We start from the raw sequence: 20,936 nt of genomic DNA on the forward strand, positions 1-20,936 counted from the left end.
AAGCCTGTCATACATGATTAATGATGTGTAGAAGAGGAGCAGGTGGGGTGGCACAAATTCTATGTATTTTCCTCCCATTAACTATTATACCAGTTCTGAGATTCCAGCAGCAAAAGGAAAGCATTAAACATAGTGGGTTATGTTCATTATCTAATGTAAAAGAAATATTCACATTTGTAAGAAAGATGTACTTTTTCTTTGCTCTAAATTTTGAAATGATTTTGTTTTCCTACGTGGAAGGAACATTAAAAGATACAATGATTTGGTATTTTTCAACACAGTAGCCTCAACAATGATTTTTCAGTAGGTGTTATAAACTGCTTTTTAAAAATATCAACCTAGATAATCCAAGAGTATTTCAGACGAAAGAAACAAGGATTAATTTTTGTAAACATTTTCATAAATATTGTATTTGTAATTAGCAACAAAGAAGGCTAGAATATATATATGGAAAGTTAAATGATCAATCTGTTAGATCCTCTTTTTTTCTACATGAAATTATGGGTTCATATCTTTTTTTAAAAAAAAGTTTTTTCATTTCTCTTCACTGACCAAAAAGATAATGTGACCTTGTACTGAAGAGGAAGAGATTCAGCAATGATGTATGGACTGGATGTATCAGGGAGATTAGAGGATGATATTTGCAAACTTCCAAACTACAACTGGTATTTTAACAGTGGTTTTGACAACCTGTGACTGTGGCAAAGGCAGTGTGGAGATAATTTTTAACAACGCACGGAGGCAGTAGACATAGCTGTGTAGCCTGGGTGCTCTGCTGCTTTCTTCTGTTGGCACCCTTTTCATTTCCCACCTCCTTTTTCTCCCGATAGCCATAACCCTTATTTTGTCCATTGTCCAATGTTTTATACTCTCCCTCCCATTCCTGCCCTTCCCAAAAGTATAAAGTTTTTTTAATTTAATAGGAGCAGATTTAAAGATAATCTCTAACCTTGTTATTTTTTCAGTTGACAAAAGTGAGTTTAAGCTGTTAACTGCTGAAGGTCTTACCTCTTAGTAAAACTTAGTGCCAGTTCTTGCTCAGTTTAGTGCATTCTGTATCACCGCAATACCTCAAGCTCAAAATAATCCCTTCTTACTTGATTTTATCTATCAAAATTAAAAACTCATCAGTGTTATACATACAATATATATTAATAATACTGTATTATATATAACTCTCCTAGGAGGCAAATGCATCTTAAATTATTTTAAAATGTTAATCGGAGAGACTTCTACTTCTGTCCTGACATAGTAGGAGAAACTGAATTTATAGTCCTGCCTGAAATAATCCCCTCAAAATAGATAAAATATACAAAACAATAGTTTTCAAGACACAAGGCATCAGGCCATGAAAGTCAGAAATCTGAGAGACAGAAAACAAATGAGGTATTGTCTATGATTGCCCCAGTTTACATCCTTAAGAGAATTTCCAGGCCAGTGTACAGGGAAGGTGAACGCAGGCAAAGCCTGTCAGACTCCCTGAGTTGAGAAGACAGAGCTGAGAGTCTGGGGAGACTCAGCAGTCTAGAGTTCCCAGGACAGAGTAATAAAAAAGAAAGAACTACACAGTGAGAAATACTGGAGATCTTCAGAGGATCCCCCTAGAGCCCGAGTACTGGCCATCAAAGTCGTTGGGAAAAAGAATCATCTGAAGGGATTAAAAGGAACAGTGTCTGACACTCACAGGCTAAAGTGTCTGTTCCTACCAGCCAGACTGAAAAAGTTATAATTAATGGGTCACTGAGTAGATCACTCAGTAGCGGGGGAAGTTGGGGCTCAGAAAATGACACCCCAAATGAAGCTGTCAGAAGCAGCCTCAGAAGCAAAAACTTCTCTCTGACCTTCTCCTGCCCTCTTATGTCTGGCCCCTCATTTTCCCCCAAGGCTAGCCATAGAAAACTGGCCGTAAAGAAATTATCTGACCTACCTTGTTTTGACTGTAGGTCATAAGACCTCCCATTCCTGAGAGGGTCCTGCCACATACCCAGAAGGAAGAAATGCTCCAAGAGGCCTAGAAGAATCTAGGCAGACAGGCCTTGCTGGGGTTTCCCACTCAATGTATTAGCATTAAGTCATACCCTTTCTGTCCAATCATACTTTTACACTGCTGTTCATACCTTGCTGAACCTAAGGATAAAAATGGACTGTTTCCCCTGTATCTTTGGGTTTTCCTTCCAAGGGCTCCCCTGTCACATAAAACTGTGATCAAATAAACTTTTATGCCTTTTCTCCTATTAATCTGCCTTTTGTCAGTTGATTTTTTGTGAACCTTCAGAGGGCGAAGGGGAAATTTTCCCTTTTCCCTATAAGAATAACTAGCCTTAGAGTAAACAGTGCTTTGAACCCATCTAATAAATTATAAAAGCAAACCTGGAAGAACCAAACTGTTACTACAAAACCCAACTTTTCAAGTGATTCAGGACAATTATCGAGATAGACCATGCTGGGCTATAAAACAAATCTCAATAAATTTAAAAGGAATCAAGTCCCATAGAGGTATATTGTCTGACCACAATTGAAACTAATGTAAAATCGGTAACAGAAAGATATTTGCAAAATCCCCCAAATATTTGAAAACAAATTATAACACACTTCTAAATAATCCATGGGCTAAAGAAGAAATCAAAAGGAGAAATAAAATGTAATTTGAACCAAATGCAAATGGATATACAACAGACTCAGAATTTGTGAGCAATTGGAGCCAAGACAGTAGTTAGAGGGAAATTTTTAGCACTAAATGCCTGTATTGGAAATGAAGAAAATTTTCCAATCAATGACTCAGTTTCTACCTTAGCAACTAGAAAATAAGTGCAAATTAAACCCAAAGTAAGTAGGAAAAAGGAAATATTAAAAATCAGAAAAGAAATCAATAAAACAGAAAACAGAAAAACAATAGAGAAAATCAGTGAAACCAAAAACTGGTTCTTTGAGATTAATAAAATTGACAAATCCCTAGCCAGGCTAATAAGGAAAACAAGAATGAAGATGTAAATTACCAAAATCAGCAGTGAGAAAGGTGACATAGCGTTAGATTCTACAGTGATTAAAAAAAATAAAGGGGAGTCTACTTGCTCAAGACCTCTTGGGCATGGCTCTGTTTAAAAAAAAAAAAGGAATATTGTGATTAACTTTATGCCAATAAATTCAACAACTTAGATGTAATGGACACATTCATTAAAAGACACAAATTACTAAAGCTCACTCAAAAAGAAATCAATTCCCTGAGTAACCCTATACTTATACAGAAAGAAATTGCATTTGTAGTTCAAAACCTTCAACAAAGAAAACTCCAAACCAATAAGCCTTCACCAGTGAATGTTACCAAACATTTAAGGAGGAAATAATGACAACTCTATACAAACTGTTTCATAAAATCTAAGAGAATACTTCTCAACTCATTCTTTGTGACCACCATTGTCCTGGTACCAAAACCAAGCAGAAATATCACAAGAAAAATATAAAACTATAGAACAAGATCCTTCATTAAAATTAGTGTAAAAATTCTAAATAAAGATTTTTGAAAATCTAATCCAACAATGTATACAAAAGATAATATATAATGACCAAGTGAGGTTTATCAGAAATTTAATATAATATAGTTACAAACTAACAAAATAACGAACTAAAAAAGAAAACATATGATCATCTCAATGGATACATAAAAACCATATGACAAATTCAATATTCCTTTAGATAAAGACCCTGACAAAAGTAGGAATAGCAGAGAATCTCCTCAGTCTGATAAAGGGAATCTATAAAAACCTACAGCTCATAGCATCAGTAATGGTGAAACACCTGAATGTTTTCCTGGATGGGGAGAAACAAGAGAAGAATGTACATTTTCACCACTTCTATTCAACAGTGCACAGAGATTCTAGCCAGTAAAATTAGGCAAGTAAAAGAAATTAAGTTTTTCTTGATTGGAAAATAAAAGATAAAATTGTCTTTATTTGCAGATCACTTAGCTTTTCTATGTAGAAAATGTTATAAATTCTACAAAAAAGGTACTAGAACTAATAAGTGAATTTAGCAAGGTTTCAGGATATAAGGCAAATATTCAAAAATTAAATATATTTCTATATGCTAGCAACAAATCATATGATATTCAAACTAAGAAAGGCATACCATTTACAATAGAATGAAAAAGTGTGAAATAGTTTGGGATAAATTTAACAAAAGATGTGAAAGAACTATACACCAAAAATTGCAAAAAATTGCTGACAGAAATTAAAGAAGCCCTAAATCAATGGGGAAGATATGTCATGCTCGTGGGTCAAAAGGCGCAATACCATTAAAAATTATTTCTCTCCAAATTGATCTATAGATTTGATATAACCCTACTCTAAATCCCTATTGGCTTTTTTTTTTTTTTTGGTAGAAATTGACTAACTTATTCTACAAGTCATATGGAAATGTAAAGGACCCAGAATAGACAAAACAACTTTGCAGTAGAAGTTGGAGAACAAATGTTACCTGATATCAAGACTTACAAATCTACAATAATCAATACAGTATGATATTGGCATAAAGATAGACAAATATATCAATGGAACAGAAGAGCCCAGAAATAGGCCTACACATACACACATAGACAGCTGATTTTCTACAAACCTGCAAAGCTAATTTAGTGAATAGTTGGCTTTTTTTTTTTTAACAAGAAACAGTGCTAGAATTGTTAGAAATGCATATGCAACAAAAAAGATCAGAACAGAAAAAAATTCAAAATGAATCATAGATCTAAATGTAAAACAAAGTCTATAAAATTTATTAAAAGAGACATAAGAGAAAATCTTTGTGATATTGGGTTAGGCAAAGATTTCTTAGATATACCAAAAGTACAATCCTTAAAAAATCACATTCATAAATTAAACTTTGTTAAAATTAAAAAAATTCTTCTCTTAGAAATATACTATTAAGAGAATGAAAAGATAAGCCACAGAATGGGAGAATACTTTTACAAAGCATACATCTGATGAAGGATATGAGTTCTGGATGCATAAAGGACTATCAAAACTCAGAAAGAAAACAACTCAATTTCCAAAATTGGCAAAAAAAAAATGCATAATGAAATCCTGTTATTTATAGCAACATGGATGAACCTGGAGGACATCATGTTAAGTGAAATAAGCCAGAAAAGAAAGGCAAATATCATATTCTCACTCACATGTGAGAGCTAAAAATGTGGATCTCGTGGAGATAGAGAGTAGAATGGTCGTTATGAGAGGCTGGGAAGGGTGGGGTAATGTGGAGGCTGTGAAGAGAGGTTGGCTAATGGGTACAACAATACAGTTAGAAGGAATATGTTCTAGTTTTCAATAGCACAGTAGGGGGACTAGTTAACAATAATTTATTGTATATTTCAAGATAGTTAGAACAGAAGATTTGGAATGCTTCTAACACAAAGAAATGATAAATGTTTGAGGTGATAGCTATCCCAATACCCTGATTTGATCATTATACATTGTATGCATGTATCAAAACATCACATGAACCCTATAAATATATGCAATTATTATGTATCAATAAAAGCTAGGCACATAACCAAAGAAGACATATAGATGTCAAACAAGCACATGAAAATACATTCAACATTGTAAGTCATTGGAGAATGCAAATTAAAACTACAAGGAAATTTAGCTACACATCTAACAAAACATATACAGTTCAAAAAAACTGACCATGTTGGCAAGAATGTGGAGAGACTGGAACTTTCATACTCTGCTGGTAGCAGCGTAAAATGGTAAAACCACTTTGCAAACACTTTGGCAGTTTCTTTTTTTTTTTTTTTTTTTGAGACAGAGTCTCACTCTGTTGCCCGGGCTAGAGTGAGTGCCGTGGCGTCAGCCTAGCTCACAGCAACCTCAAACTCCTGGGCTTAAGTGATCCTACTGCCTCAGCCTCCCGAGTAGCTGGGACTACAGGCATGCGCCACCATGCCCGGCTAATTTTTTTTCTATATACTATATATATTTTTAGTTGTCCAGATAATTTTTATTTCTATTTTTAGTAGAGATGGGGTCTCACGTCTTGCTCAGGCTGGTCTCGAACGCCTGACCTTGAGCGATCCACCCACCTCAGCCTCCCAGAGTGCTAGGATTACAGGCGTGAGCCACCGCGCCCGGCCTGGCAGTTTCTTAAAAATTGAAACACACAGCTACGTCACTCTGCCGTTTCTCTCATGGATATTTACCCAAGAGAAATGAAAGTATATGTTCATACAAAGATTGTACATGAATGTTCAAAGCAGCTTTATTTGTAATAATCATAAATGGACAAAACCCTAATGTTCATCATGGTGAATTGATAAACAATCTGTGATATGTCCACACAATGCAATATTACTCAGCAGTAAAAAGGAATGAGCTATTTATACATACGACGTAGATGAATCTCAAAATAATTGTGCTGATGAAAGAAGATAGACAAAAAAGAATAATACTGAATGATTCCATTTTATAGAATTACAGGAAATACAAATTAATACTTAGTCACAGAAAATAGATCATTTTTTGCCTGGTGGTGCTTGGGGGAGGCTGGAGCAGGGCACTATTATGAGGAAGGGAGAAATTATGAAGAGGCACTGGGAAACTTTGGGGTAATGAATATGTTCATTTTTTGGATTTTGGTGATGGTTTCATGGGCATGTACCTATGTCAAAACTTATCAAATTGTACACTTTAAATATGTGTGGTTTACTATATATCAATTTTACCTCAACAAAGCCGTTAAAATGCTAATTGTTTTCTGCTGCCCTTTGCCAGCTTTTAGGGATTATCTCCCAGACAGTTTTAGCTGTGAGTAAAATGCATAAAGATGCGTAACCAATGTTGCTCAGTACTGAGCATCCATACTCTCTGTTGGCCACTTTTTCATCTCTGGAAGTGGCACTGCAACACCCTAGAATTCTGCAAATGCCATTTTTAATCTCTAGCTTGGACGAGACTTTAATTGAACAACAGCCTTTGCTGGGTGATCTATCATCTGGCCTATGCTTAAGCGGGAAACTCACCTCCTTAACAGGAGTGTATTATAACTTTGGACAGCTCTCATGTTTAGAAAGTTCTTGGGTATACCGATAAGTTTCTACTTATATTGTTATTGGTTGGAATGAAAATATACGTTGTTAAAGAAAACTGTTAATATTTGAAAGTCCAAATCTGGGACTGAGATAAGCTTCCTTCCATGCAGCAGCACGGTCTACTGCAGTGATTTCTCAGCTGGATCCTTTCTTGGCTGCCACCCAGGGAGAGGAGTGCCAGTGTGGGGAGTGTCAGGTGTCAGTAGCCCAGCAGGTGGGGCAGTGGGGCCCTGACCTTTACTCACGCTTTTATCAAAATAGGATTTTTAAAAATCAGTTTTAATATTCAGGTTTTGTGTAAGTTTTCTCTTGCCACCTTTTTTCTTTTTCATTTTAAATCACTTGAATAGTGGAAAGAGTTTGTTCTTTGAGCAGAGAAGCATGAGTTTACATCTTTCTCACCCACTGTTTAGATGTCTTACACATTAGTAATATTGGTAAAACAGATTAAGTGAAATACTCAGCTAAAATAATTGAGAGTTGCCACCTAGCCATCATTGTTTCAGTAATATTAGGTTATTAAGTATGAAATGTCTGGTTTCCTTAAGTACTAAGTTTGACAGTTGATATCTCTGACATTTCACTCTGACATTTCTTGTTTTATTTTTATTGTGAAGGTACATACTCATTTTTTCAAGTGCACAGTTTGGCTTGTGATTATCTTTCAAAGTTTTTTTAGAGCAATTTTTGTGAAGACACGGGTAAGTGAAAAATTCATGTTATTTTCAAATATGAGTTCTGTCATAGAACCAATACTGCACAGACAGCTCGAAATGTCAATGAAGTGTTTGGGAAGGATGTGGCTAATGAACGCACAGTACATTGATGGTTTGAGAAGTTCCGTTTTGGTAATTTTAATCTTGAAAATGAGCCACGTGGGCAACTAGAGACCAAGGTGTATAATGATGAAATGAAAGCTATAGTGGAAGTGAATCTATCTCGACCTCCACGTGAATTAGCAGCAAGGTTTGACATTACTATTCCAACAATATTGGACCATTTGAAACAAATTGGTAGGTAAAGAAGTTGGATAGATGGGTACCACATGAATTGAATGAGCCATGAGTTGAATGAGCGTCATAAGTGAAATTGTCTGGAAGCTTCCCTTTCTTTGCTGTCATGACATAAAAATGACCCATTTCTACACCATATTGTTATGTGTGATGAAAAAATAGATTCTTTTTGACAATCACAAGCATTCAGCACAATGGTTGGATAAAGATGAAGTGGCAAAGCACAGTCCAAAACCGAATATTCATCAAAAAAAGCTAATGCTGTCTGTTTAGTGGTCCAGCGCTGGTATTATCCACTATAGCTTCATGAAACTTGGTCAATTGATTACAGCAGATGTTTACAGCAACCAATTGGACAAAATAATGAGGATTCTTGCCATTAAGCAGCCAAGATTGGTTAATACAGACAGGCCAATCCTTTTCAAGACAATGCTCAACCACATGTTGCAGAAACAACTGTGCTCAAACCACAGAGGCTGGACTTGGAAACTCTCATCCTTCCTATTCACCAGACCTTGCACCAACTGACTATCACTGCTTCCAGGCTTTGGACTACTTCTTTCAAGGAAAATTATTCAATTCTCACCAAGCTGTGGAAAATGCTTTTCATGATTTCATTGCCACTTGCTTTCCAAGCTTCTTCACTGCTGGCGTAAGCAAGCTATTGTTAAGATGGCAAAACTGTGTCAACACTTCAGGCACATACTTTGATTAATTATACTGCTTCTTGTTTGAGATATAATAAACTAAACTTTTGATTCAAAATTGGAGATTTCATATTTAATAACCTAAAATAGTTTGCTAGGACTTACCACAGACTGGATGACTTAAACAATAGAAATTTATTGTGTTACAGTTGTGGAGGCTGAAAGTCCAAGATAAAAGTGTTTGCAGGTTTGGTTCTTTTCTGACACCTCTGTCTTTGACTTGCAGATGGCCATCCACTCACTGTATCCTCATGTGGTCACTCCTTGGTCTTTGTCCTAATTTCCTCTTTTTGTAAGAACACCACTCATATTGGATTGGAGCCCACCCATATCCTGTCATTGAACCTTAATTACCTCTTTAAAGGCCCTGTCCCCAAATAAAGTCACATTCTAAGGTACTAGGTGTTATGACTTCAACATGTGAATTTTAGAGGGACACAATTTTGCCCATAACAGCTTCCATTTTTAGAAAATGAAGACCTACCTTTCAAGATTCTTTTCAGCAATGATATAATCTATGTAAAGCTTAGTGTACAGGATCAGACACATTTTAGGAACTTAGTAGATGATAATTATTCCAATTGTGAAATAAATATATGTATCTTTGCTCATACAGGGAAAATTTATTTTAGATCATTGATGCCCTGACTATAAGTGCAAGGTTTTTTTTCCCTGTAATTTAAAATGTGCTAAGATGTAATAGGAATCTATAAAGACATCATAGAAAATGCTATTCCAGTTACAACACGTCTATTTTTAACAAGTTTGAATTTGGATGAGAATGGCAAGACTTGACTTTTGTTTACACAGCTCTTCACTCAGATGAAGAAGAACAATAGTCTTCAGTGCTCTGGAGCTCTTAAATTAAGGAGAAGCCTAATGAGGAGGACAGGTTATGCAGAATGTATAATATAATGGCAATGGTGGCAATTTGCTTAGCCTCCAATTCTCCTCCTGTTTTACCTCAATTGCAGAAGAAAAAAATGAGAGTTTGCCCAATGGTGTGTTAAGCTGTGGTCATAGGAAGAGTTGTTTTGTTTCTTCCCCTAGTGAGAAATTCAAGAAGTCTGAAATTCAAACACACTTGTGAAATGCAAATAGTTTTATTTATTAATGGCTACTAATGGTCTGTGATCATCATAGCTGATTAAGTAAATAAGCAAATCATTTATTAGAAGTGTTTGCAGAATTGAATTCACAAATTTTCTAATTGTTTTTTTAATATGGATTTAGCCATATCTGATCTTGAATTGAGTTAAGAAACCAAGCTTCAAAAGAATACGATTTGAAGGAGCAGATGAGTATCTTATAATTATAAAACATCATGATGCTCTTTAAAATTCTATATGTTACTCATAATTTCTAAGTTCAATGATCTGTGCTGTTATATTAATTAACTCTCAAAATTCTAATAGCTGAGCAGATCACTTGATTTCACTTGCCTACACTAGTTTATGTTAATTAATGAAAACTATAAATTCAGAGCCCTTGCAAATTGTGCTGCTTCATTGCATTTAGTGCTCTTGTAATTCCTACTCTTAATTAAATAATGAGGCTCCAGAGCACATTGCTAACTGTGAGTTAAACTAGATTGTGGCTACAGCTAGGATTCCTACTAGCCAGTCAGGCCAGTCAATGTGTGTCTTTTCTAATGAATAGAAGAATTTATTATTCAGCTTTGGTGCCAGATTTGGTGGGAGACATGCTATAGGAAAACTCATCTTTGTTTTGATCAAGTTGGCAGGATTGGATTTTCATCTGCTCTTTCCAGTCGCACCTACCTGGCTTGGGAAAGGGTGAATTCTTTTGTTTCTTTGTGATGGGTTCAAGCCATGCTCATACAGAAATGGAGTAATCAGGGTACAGTGTGTTCTTTTCCTTCCTCGAAGGTGACTCTCTTTGTCATTCATCCTGAAGTCAACAAATATGGATTGAGCATCTACAGAGTACCCAGGGGCTACAGCCATGACAAGAAGATTCCTTTGAGAAAGCCGATAAATCTCCAATCACATCAGTTTCTGAGTCTGAACTATTTCAATGGACAGTACCTGTACAGTATTTTGAAACTCTTCTCATACACAGGAATTAAGAAAACACATTATTTATAAGAAGTTATCATAGTAAAAATGTGTGATAGAAGAATAATATTATAATTTCAGCTGAAAGTTCTTATAATGAATAAGCCAGCCTTGGTTTTTACCTAGGCTAAAGGCATTAATCTTCTTCCCCTCATCATTCCTAAATACATTTTCTATCTGATTGATCATATTTTGCTTATTACTTTTGCAGGATCCTTTTTTTAAAAAAAAAAATTGGGTTCTTTAGCACAGAACAAAATAGGGCATATTTTGTTGTTCATACCATGTTATTCAGCTTTATCAACAGGATGAGAACATCAATTACAGTTTATTTTTAAAGAATGACCAAATCATTTATCACAAAGTTTTACTACAGAGAATTAAGTTTTCCACCCATGACAAAGTAATTGAAGGATCGAAGTAACCCAGAATAGCAGGTGTGGGGGTGAGGGGAAACTTGCCCTTTCTCCCAAAAGTTCGCTGAAAGATCAACTCACAATTAAGGCAGATTAATGAGAGAAAGAAGTTGATTTACTGTGTGCACAGGGAGAATCACAGAGTGATTACCCAGTATCCCAGTGGGATCCAGATATTTTTATACATTCCTTTTTAGAGGGGAGGAGGAGATAAAGAGTATAGGTAATTCTGTTTAGGGGCAATAAATGGTTGCTAGGAAGGATGAATAAATACTTGAGAGAATGAATGGATGGGGGAAACAGATTGACTTGTAAATAAACCTGAGAGACAGGTATTATGTTTAAAATGATTTGGGCTAGATCTGGTTACATTTTTGATTTTCTTTCCTGTAATATAGTGAGATAACAGGGAAGAGAAGGGAAGGGATATCAATTGTTCACTTTTGTTTATTTGGAAGTATTAAGGGGGTACAAATGCTTTTGGTTACATGGATTGTTTTGCAATGCTTGAGTCAGAGTTACAAGTGTGCCTGTCACCTAGATAGTGCTCACTGTACTCGTTAGGCAGGTTTTATTTTGATAGGTTCATTTGGTTATGCAGCCTATTCCAAGGGCCCATTACTCTCTAATAGCCTTTAATTCAAAATACCAAGGAGTCATAGTTTGGGTGAAATTTCCTGAGCTCCTGGAATTCCCCCTGTCTGGAATTTTCCTGGAAGTTTCACACATTAAAAGCTGAGTTGGTGGCTATGTAGAGGTTGGGTTAGTAGTCAAGTACCAAGAGATCTAAAAAGGGAAACAAGAACAGATTAGAATGAGAATAAATAAGTAGAAAAGAACAGATCTAAGCACATTTCCCCACACCCCGTTAACCCAGTCTCCCGTTCTTGGAAATAGGTCTTTATTAAACTGATGGAGAATATTTATCTTGTTTTTTAAGAGGTATATATCAGTCTCTGCTTGCCCTGAGCCGTTTACAAAGAAGCAGCATTTTTCCCCAATAATCACACAAGCTCTTCCCTGTTGGGCTGTCAGGGCACCCAGGACTTGGTGGTTTTTAAGTACAGCAGAGGCCAGGCTATTGACTTCTAACCGAAGTGTTCTAAACGCTTGTATAGTGATATTGAACTCTTATTCTACTACCATGGAGAGATTCAAAACGGTCTTTTCAATTTCATGAGTTCCAAGTGTTGGGCAAAGAGTCCTGAGCACCAAAAAGAACTTAGAATTGTGACATACAAGTGGGTTTTCTATAATATCACATCGAGTAGGTTTGTGTGGCACCACTTTATGAATGAAAGAGTCTAAGTTTATGGTCTGGCTAGCATTTAAAGTGGAATACCTGGTAACAGAGGATGTCAGATAACCAGGTCTACAGTGTCCTGACCATCTAGGATGGGAAGCACTTGTATACTTTGTATTGGCACACACAACAAAAATACCAGCGTTATTTACAGATAGGGTCAGGTTGGAACCTGTGACCTCCCAGTCTGGAGTTTGCTGTGTCTTTTCTTCCTTATTAGCACTTCCACGTCTCCAGTTTCCATGTGTCCCTTCCAGGATGTGGGAACAGAACAGCTTGCAAAATATTTGACATAAAAGGCGTTTGGTCCAGTTATGGCAGTTACAGGGCTTGGTTTCGTCATTTAACCAAGTCAGTCCAGACTTTTGTTCTGTCCATATATAATCTTTAGTGTCTAGCAACTTGACAATGGGAGCAAGGGAACTACTCCAAAGTGTACAGGCCTGGCTTGTGAGCCATCCATAACACCTGGTGATTTGACAAGCATTGACATCATGAGGGTTAGTGTCAGCACCATCTAAGAGTGCAAGAATGCCATTTTAAATATTTGTTATAGAATTAGACTGTAATTATATGAATATTATAAGTCAAAATTTTAAAATGAAGTCAAGAATTACCTCTCACACTTTTGCTCTGAGTCTCATTATGGGTAATAGCTCATTGAAGAAATATTGGAAACACATTAAACTTGAGTATTCCCTTAGCTTCAATTATTTTTTAAATTATTCATCTGTTGAACCAACATATTTGATATATATCTTCTACAGAAATAATATTTTATAACTCAATATTTTAAATTATTTGCAATAATCACGTAATCTCAAGTTCTTATTAACTTTTTAGTCAGTTTGTATCATATTTAAAATTTTAAATACTAATTATTAGCTCATGAAGATGTCTTTGGAGTGTAAAATTTTTCTTTAAGAAAGTAAAGCTCTAATAAATAGTATTAATTAGATAATCTTGACTTCCACACTTACATAAATAAATTTATTTTTAGGTAGCTTTTATTTTGAATATTCCTATTTTGTCAGAGGAATTATATTAACATCTGAGCTAATTAAGTGAGATAGACCTTTATTTTATGTTTTACTTACCTTATGCTTGATATCTATTAATATTTTAATATCTCTAATTGCAATATTAGAATAATAGCATTTTGTTTCATCTTAGGTTGTTAAGAAACTTGAACTTATATTTGGAAATGAGCTAAACTGCTATATTAATAGAAAATAGACCTTATGTTACCTTTATTTTCAAATAATTATATTAACTAACACAAATTTTAGTAGCATATTAGAGTGCAAAATATTTTACACATATTTTAAATGCTGTAACCATTATAAATATATATATACTTAGTTTAGAAAAGTAAAATGAAGAAAACTATTATTTTTTAATTCAGAAATTATTTTACTCTCCTATGATTGCTACTGTTAACATTATGGTGTGTCTTTTTTCAGGATTTTAAAGATACATTTTTTACTTAATTAGATAATATTGTATCTTCTAAAATAATATTATATCATAACATACATTCAATCCAATGGCAGTCTCTTAACATAATTTATAACATCATTAACATTTAGAAGGCCATTCACCTTGTATTGAATATATGTTGGTTCCATTTTTATATACTATAACTAATATTCTGCTTACATCTTTAGATATGCTTTATATAGTGTCTTTTGATCACCACAACAACTGTCTGAAGTAGACAAGGATTTTTTAAATTTATTTTTTTAAATTTCTATCAAGGAATTGAGTGGTTAAGATACTAACCCATTGTCATAAAATCAGGAGGTTCAAGCTCTAGCTGATAAACCCAGACACTTGATATTGTATTAATTGCTCTTACTCTTAAAGTGCTCCCATCATTAAAAGGGTTTAAAACAGAGATTATGCCCATAAAATATATGTGACAGGTGTATAGCTGCTGCCTCTACGTAGAGGTTGTGGCAATGTCATGGATTGTGTGGCTTTTTAGATGAGATCTCAGTGTTGGTAGAGCTTGTGACCTATTGAGGAATGAGATTGAATATAACATAAAATTAGTAAATGTACAGAATAGAATATTCGACAGAATAATGATGTTCCTGTGCAATCAGCTAAAATGGAAGGGGATTCTATTTCATCCAACCAGATCAGCTGAAATCAAACTTGATAATCACGAGGTGTACACATGTTTGGGTAAAACTGATCTCATATCTGATTAACCAGAAACATGCTTAGAAAATACAGGGCTCAAAAACTTATGTGTACAGATTAACCAATCAGTATCCCACATGTGCATTTCAAATTAAACTAAAAAGCTATAGCTTTAGGACATATATCTTTTAGAAAAACAAAACATATTCTGCTCCATAGTTAGGTTAGCATTGTTATTTTCTCTCATACCCAGCAAAAGATGTGGCAATTTCTCACTGTACCATTTCCCAAAGTACCATAGATTTAATCCTGTCTTCTATTTGGGCCTGCTCTTTAATTGAATCATGGGAGTATTTGTGTTTCACATGAGCAAAGTTGGCACACATCACAAACAGTGGACAAGCAGACATGGTTATAAAGAGCTCACACTTAGCCCCGGAGCGAAATGCTAACTGGCTCGTTGGGACCTCTCCCTTCCCAAAACGCTGAGGGAAGCTGAGAAGACAGCCATAGAGAGAAATGATTTACTGTATTTATAAGCAGGAAATGCTGATGTGTTTCTGGCTTTTACCCTGACTGCCAAAGGAGCAGGCAAACCAAAATAATCCACATAAGCATCTCCTTGTGCCATCCTGGCTTAGTTCCTGTCACTAGGAGAGGTCTCTCTGATTTTTTGCCTTCCAAAATAAGAATTCTGACTTGATTTTTTTTATTTCCCAAACTCTCCAAACAATAATGCTATTCTTCAATGATATTTTAAGACAGATTTCATGCTTGCTGCTTGGGCTATCCTCAGGTATAGTGATTTGAAGTGATATACATTTTTTTGTTCTCTCATGAGGTACTAATACAATGCATTTAAAATTTTCTCAGGCTCATTTTCTCTCTGGAAGAGAAATGGGAAAAATAAAACCTATCTGGGAGGGTTGCTGTGAGAAGTGAATGCAATGATATGGATAAAGCATAGTGAATAGTCAATACATGGTAGCTATTGTTATTTACATAAGAGGTCATCAGAATCGTAACAGAAAGAAAATAGGTTTTGGTATCAGGTACACTCATTTTGAATTTTATCTTTGCCACTTATTAGATGTATGACATTGGGCAAATACTAAGTTAGTAAGCTCAAATTCTATATTACCTGAAGTTTCTCTTGAGTTCTTTAGATAGAAGAGAAACTAAGTACATGTATTTTGGGGAATGCTTACTGTGTCAGAAGAACTCTTCTGGAATTATTTAAGAGCAAATTGAGAATAATTTTATAGGAGTCATTAATTTTTGGGGAGCACATGGTTGAATTTGGTTGTCAATATTTTGTGATTAAGGTAATGTATCATGAATGGTTGACATTCACTGTTGTAATAATAATTTAAGCTCATATAATGAATCAGTTCAAATCACTGAGCATATTTACCAACCTGTACACATAATTAACATTTTAATTCCCCTGAATATCTTATCTCATTATCCACACAGCTTAGGAAAATATATTAAATAGACTCTGGCAACAGCAAGCTTAGGCTCTATCAGCCTAAGCCTGTCAATGTCCACAAAAGGACATTGAGTTTCAGTTAGTGACCATGTGAGTTTGAATTAACTTCTGAAATGAGGATAGTGCAAGTTGTGCATGTTTTCATGATCACACTCACTAAACAAAACTTTGACAGGTGGGGGTTGGAATTTGAATTTAGTGGATGAGATTTGAAAATGGGCTATTTTGTCTTAGAAACATTAATTTGCTCCAGCACAAGTTACTGAGCTCAAATGTTTTCCAAGGCAGCAAATTAACTTTACCAGTGTCCTTCCTAACCACACTCTCTCATCCCATTCATGTTCTCAACTCATGCTCTTCTTATTTCTAAACAGTTGAACTACCATCCAAATTCAATAAGGTTTGATTTTCTTTTTTTGATATTTTGTATTTGCTTTCTATATTACTTTCTTCTCTTTTCTGAGACTTGTTTTCACAAGAAAAAAATAAATGTTCAGCAACAGAATCAATTGTCAAATAAGAAGCAAATATTCAAGTTCTAGGGTAAAATGACATCTTGTGAGCAATCCTTGAATTCCCGTTAAAATTCCCACTAAGACATAGAGGAAAATAACTGAAAATCATAACATTAAATATCTGGACTTACAGTCAATTGCCAGAACATGGGAAGCAATTTGTAATAATTAGTGAAGTGAACAAAAAGAGGATTAACTTGAATAGGACTCAGTGCAATTCACAAACTTTTCAATTGCATTGAAAATACATGTATATCTAGCTATTCACTAGTAAATTTTTTGAATTGAAAAAGTAAATAAAAATAGCTTTTTTGAAAAACATTAATCACTTTAAAGAGAACTTCTACCAATTAAGTGACCAAAAATTGAAATGTTAAGAAAATCTTTGTTTTAAAAAAAAGGGAGGGGAAGAAAAACTGGAGTTAGTTAAACAAAGACTTTAAATAATAATGATTGTTTTAAATTTGGTAAAATTCAGTATGAAAGTGAAAAATATTCTTAAAGTACTATGGACAATGTAAACAGAATAATTTAATTTAAAACTGATTAAGCCCACAGATTATATTAATTAAAGATCTGTAAGTGGATAAAGAGATGTAAAAGTGTTTTTAATTCCTTATCTTAAGTGGTGGGAAATAAAAGGCTATAAGTTTTTTGGTTATTGATAATTTGATATTTATGGTTTAAAAATGTAAAGATAAATGCTAGTGGATTTAAAATATTCTGCATATCTTGCAAATTACTAGAGAATATAAAAATATAAAAAGTTATAAATCAAAGTAAGCATTATAAAACAGCATAAAACTATACAATGGAAGACCAAATATAATAATCCTGGCAACTAAAATAAACTCCCTGGTTAACATATAAGACTTTTACGTTTGTTAAAAATCAAAGTCTCACTGTTTCCTACTTGCCCAAGGATAGAGAATTATAAAAGAATAAAAGGTTATGGTAGTATCCAGACAAATACAAAAAGAAAAAGAATAGAAATGGCAATATTAATTTTAGAAACATTTATTTTTTTCTGGGAAAATTTTATTTTTCTTTGATTTAAAGAAAAGTTACAATCTTGGTAAATCTATAATAGAAAAATAAATGAGGCAAATGCTGTTAGAAGTACAAGCAACATTGACAAAAATAATTGTTTTAGAATAATTTACTACTGCATTTAGCCAATAAAAGATTAAGTGAAATAAAATAGCACAAATAGAAAAAAGTTAACCTGGTTAAAATAATATATTAATACATAAAATTGAACTCTGTAACTTTCAAAGACCACAGCCTCTTTTATAGAATTGAGAAACTCAGATTTACAAAATTCCCTCAAAATTGTATAGGGTACATTCTTTGATAACATAAATATTCATTGACTGAATGTTAAGGAAGACAAATGGACTAGAAATTAATGTCATTTTAGAGAAAAAAAATTCTCCAATACTAAAAATCTATATCCTAAGTAAGGAAATGGAAACAAGAAGGATAGGTTATTAAGTAGGAAATGTCCAATTTCCTTAAGTACTAAGTTTGAGAGTTGGTATCTGACATTTCACTTTGACACTTCTTTTTTTATTTTTATTGTGAAGGTATATTCTCAGTCTTTCAAATGCACATTGTGGCTTGTGATTATCTTTTAAATTTTTTAGAGCAATTTTTGATTTGTGGATAAATCAAAAATTTGTGTTATTTTTGAACAAGTTCTGTCGTGGAAACAGTGCAGTGCAGACAACTTAAAATATCAACAAAGTGTTTGGGAAGGATGTGGCTAATGAACGTACAGTATGTGGATGGTTTGAGAAGTTCCATCTTGGTGATTTTAACCTTGAAAATGAGCCATATGGGTGCTCTGAGACCAAGGTTGATAATGATAAGCTGAAAGCTGCAGTGGAAGCAAATCCATCTCAACTTACATGTGAATTAGCAGCAAGATTTCATGTTACTATTCCAACAATATTGGACCATTTGAAACAAATCGGCAAGGTAAAGAAGCTGGGTAGATGGGTTCCACATGAATTAAAGGAGCGTCAGAAGAGAAATCATCTTGAAGCATGCACTTCTTTGCTGTCATTACATAAAGGCAACCCATTTCTATACATTGTTACATGTGATAAAAAAAAATAGATTCTTTTTGTTGATCTTAAGCATTCAGCATAATGGTTGAATAAAGATGAAGTGCCAAAACACAGTCCAAAACCGAATATTAATCAAAAGTATGAATTTTTTTTTTTTGATTTGGTGGCCCAGTGCTGGTATTATCCACTACAGCTTCATGAAATCTGCTCAATTGATTACAGTGGATGTCTACAGCAACCAGTTGTATGAAATGATGAGGATGCTTGTGATTAAGCAGCCCAGATTGGTCAACAGAGACAGGCCAATCCTCTTGCAAGACAACGCTCAACTACATGTCACACAAACAACGCTGCTCAAACTACAGCAGCTGGACTTAAAAACTCTCTGTCATCCACTATATTCACCAGACTTTGCACCAACTGACTCTAACTTCTTCCAGGCTTTGGACCACTTCTTGCAAGAAAAAGTATTCAATTCTCAGCAAGCTGTGGGAAACGTCTTTTGCGATTTTATCACCACTTGCTCTCCAGGCTTCTTTGCTGCTGGCATAAACAAGTTATTGTTAAGATTACAAAACTCTGTTGAAAGTTTAGGCACATACTTTGATTAATTGTACTGCTGCTTGTTTGAGATATAATAAACTACACTTTTGATTCAAAACCAGACATTTCATATTTAATGACCTTAATATTATATCTTAAGAGATGCAGCTGAAGTAGAAGATAAGGGAAAACTCTTAGCTTTACATTTTTTCATTATTAAACAAGAATTAATATAAATGATTAAAGATTTAAATCACAAATTTAGAAAAATAAAGCAATGCAAACATAAAGAAATTAGGTAAAAAATAATAGAGATGAAGGCAGAAATCAATAAATTAGAAAAAAGAAAAAAACATTGAAGAACTTATGCTTTAAAAAAATTAAAAATTAACCAAAAAGAGTAAGAGAGATAATAAAATTGATGTTGAAAATTAGAGAAGGGAGACAGATATTGTACCTGCAATATTTTAAAAATTTTAATAATATCATATTCAATTCTAAGCTATTGTACTTAAAGCATAAGTGAAATTAAACATCTCTGAAATGAAAACGTACAAATTATCAAAATTTACTCTAATGGAAATCAAAGATTAGATAGAATAGTAATCCTAATGAATAGTAGAAAATAAAATCAGATTGTTCAATCCATTACAGTTTCTGAAATTAGATGATTTTACCTGACTTCCTTCAGATTTTTAGAAAAGAGATACTTCTATATATCATTGCAGAACATGGAAAATTTAGAATTATTGAATATGATAAATTTAGTGCGAAGAGACTATCCATCTGACAAAAATAGAATAGGTATGGTGGCAGGCATATTATTAATATTAATTTTTTCCTTGAAACATCTCCACCCCATTCCCTTCCTTGCTAACAGAATTCTCATCTTCTTTGTTCTGGCTGCAGTCTTTCTAGCTCAAGGTGATTAATCATGATTGGTCCAACTGTAAACTAAGGATAACAATTATGTTCCTCTTTTTTATTAATAGCAGTTCATTTTTCCAGCTTCCATAGAGCTTGGGTATGTCTTATTGACTCAGTTCTGGCCAATTGAACTTAAGTGGAACTCTGCTGCGGTACAATGGAGAAAACTGAATTGGTGTCTTAATATAAGGTTAGATACAAGAGAAGGGCTTGTTGTTTTTGTTTGGAGTGGCTGCAGCCATTTTGTCAAGATGAGGTGGCAAGTGGGAAAAAAACAAAAGCCTTTGACTGTAGATAAAGATGATAGTAGAAAGAAAGAAAGAGCTTGGATTACTGATGACATGATTTGCCTGCTTAACCAGTTTTGGAATCACTTCTTGTGTTTTTTTATGTTAGCTGAAATAACCCCCCCCCCACACACACACTACATGTCACTGTTAAAGTTCATTTTATTTTTATTTTGTTTTAACACCTGGAAGCACTCATCTGATTCAAAGGCAAAAATCCAAAACAAAATATTGGCAAAGAAAAAAAATCAGGAGTTCACAGAAAGAATCATTTACCACACTTTAATAAAGTTATTCTAAACCCAAAAGTTATTTTTCGGAAGCAAAGATGGTCTAACATTAGGAACTATATTAATA

Source organism: Lemur catta, chromosome 1 (assembly GCF_020740605.2).
Source record: "Lemur catta isolate mLemCat1 chromosome 1, mLemCat1.pri, whole genome shotgun sequence".
NCBI lineage: Eukaryota > Metazoa > Chordata > Mammalia > Primates > Lemuridae > Lemur > Lemur catta.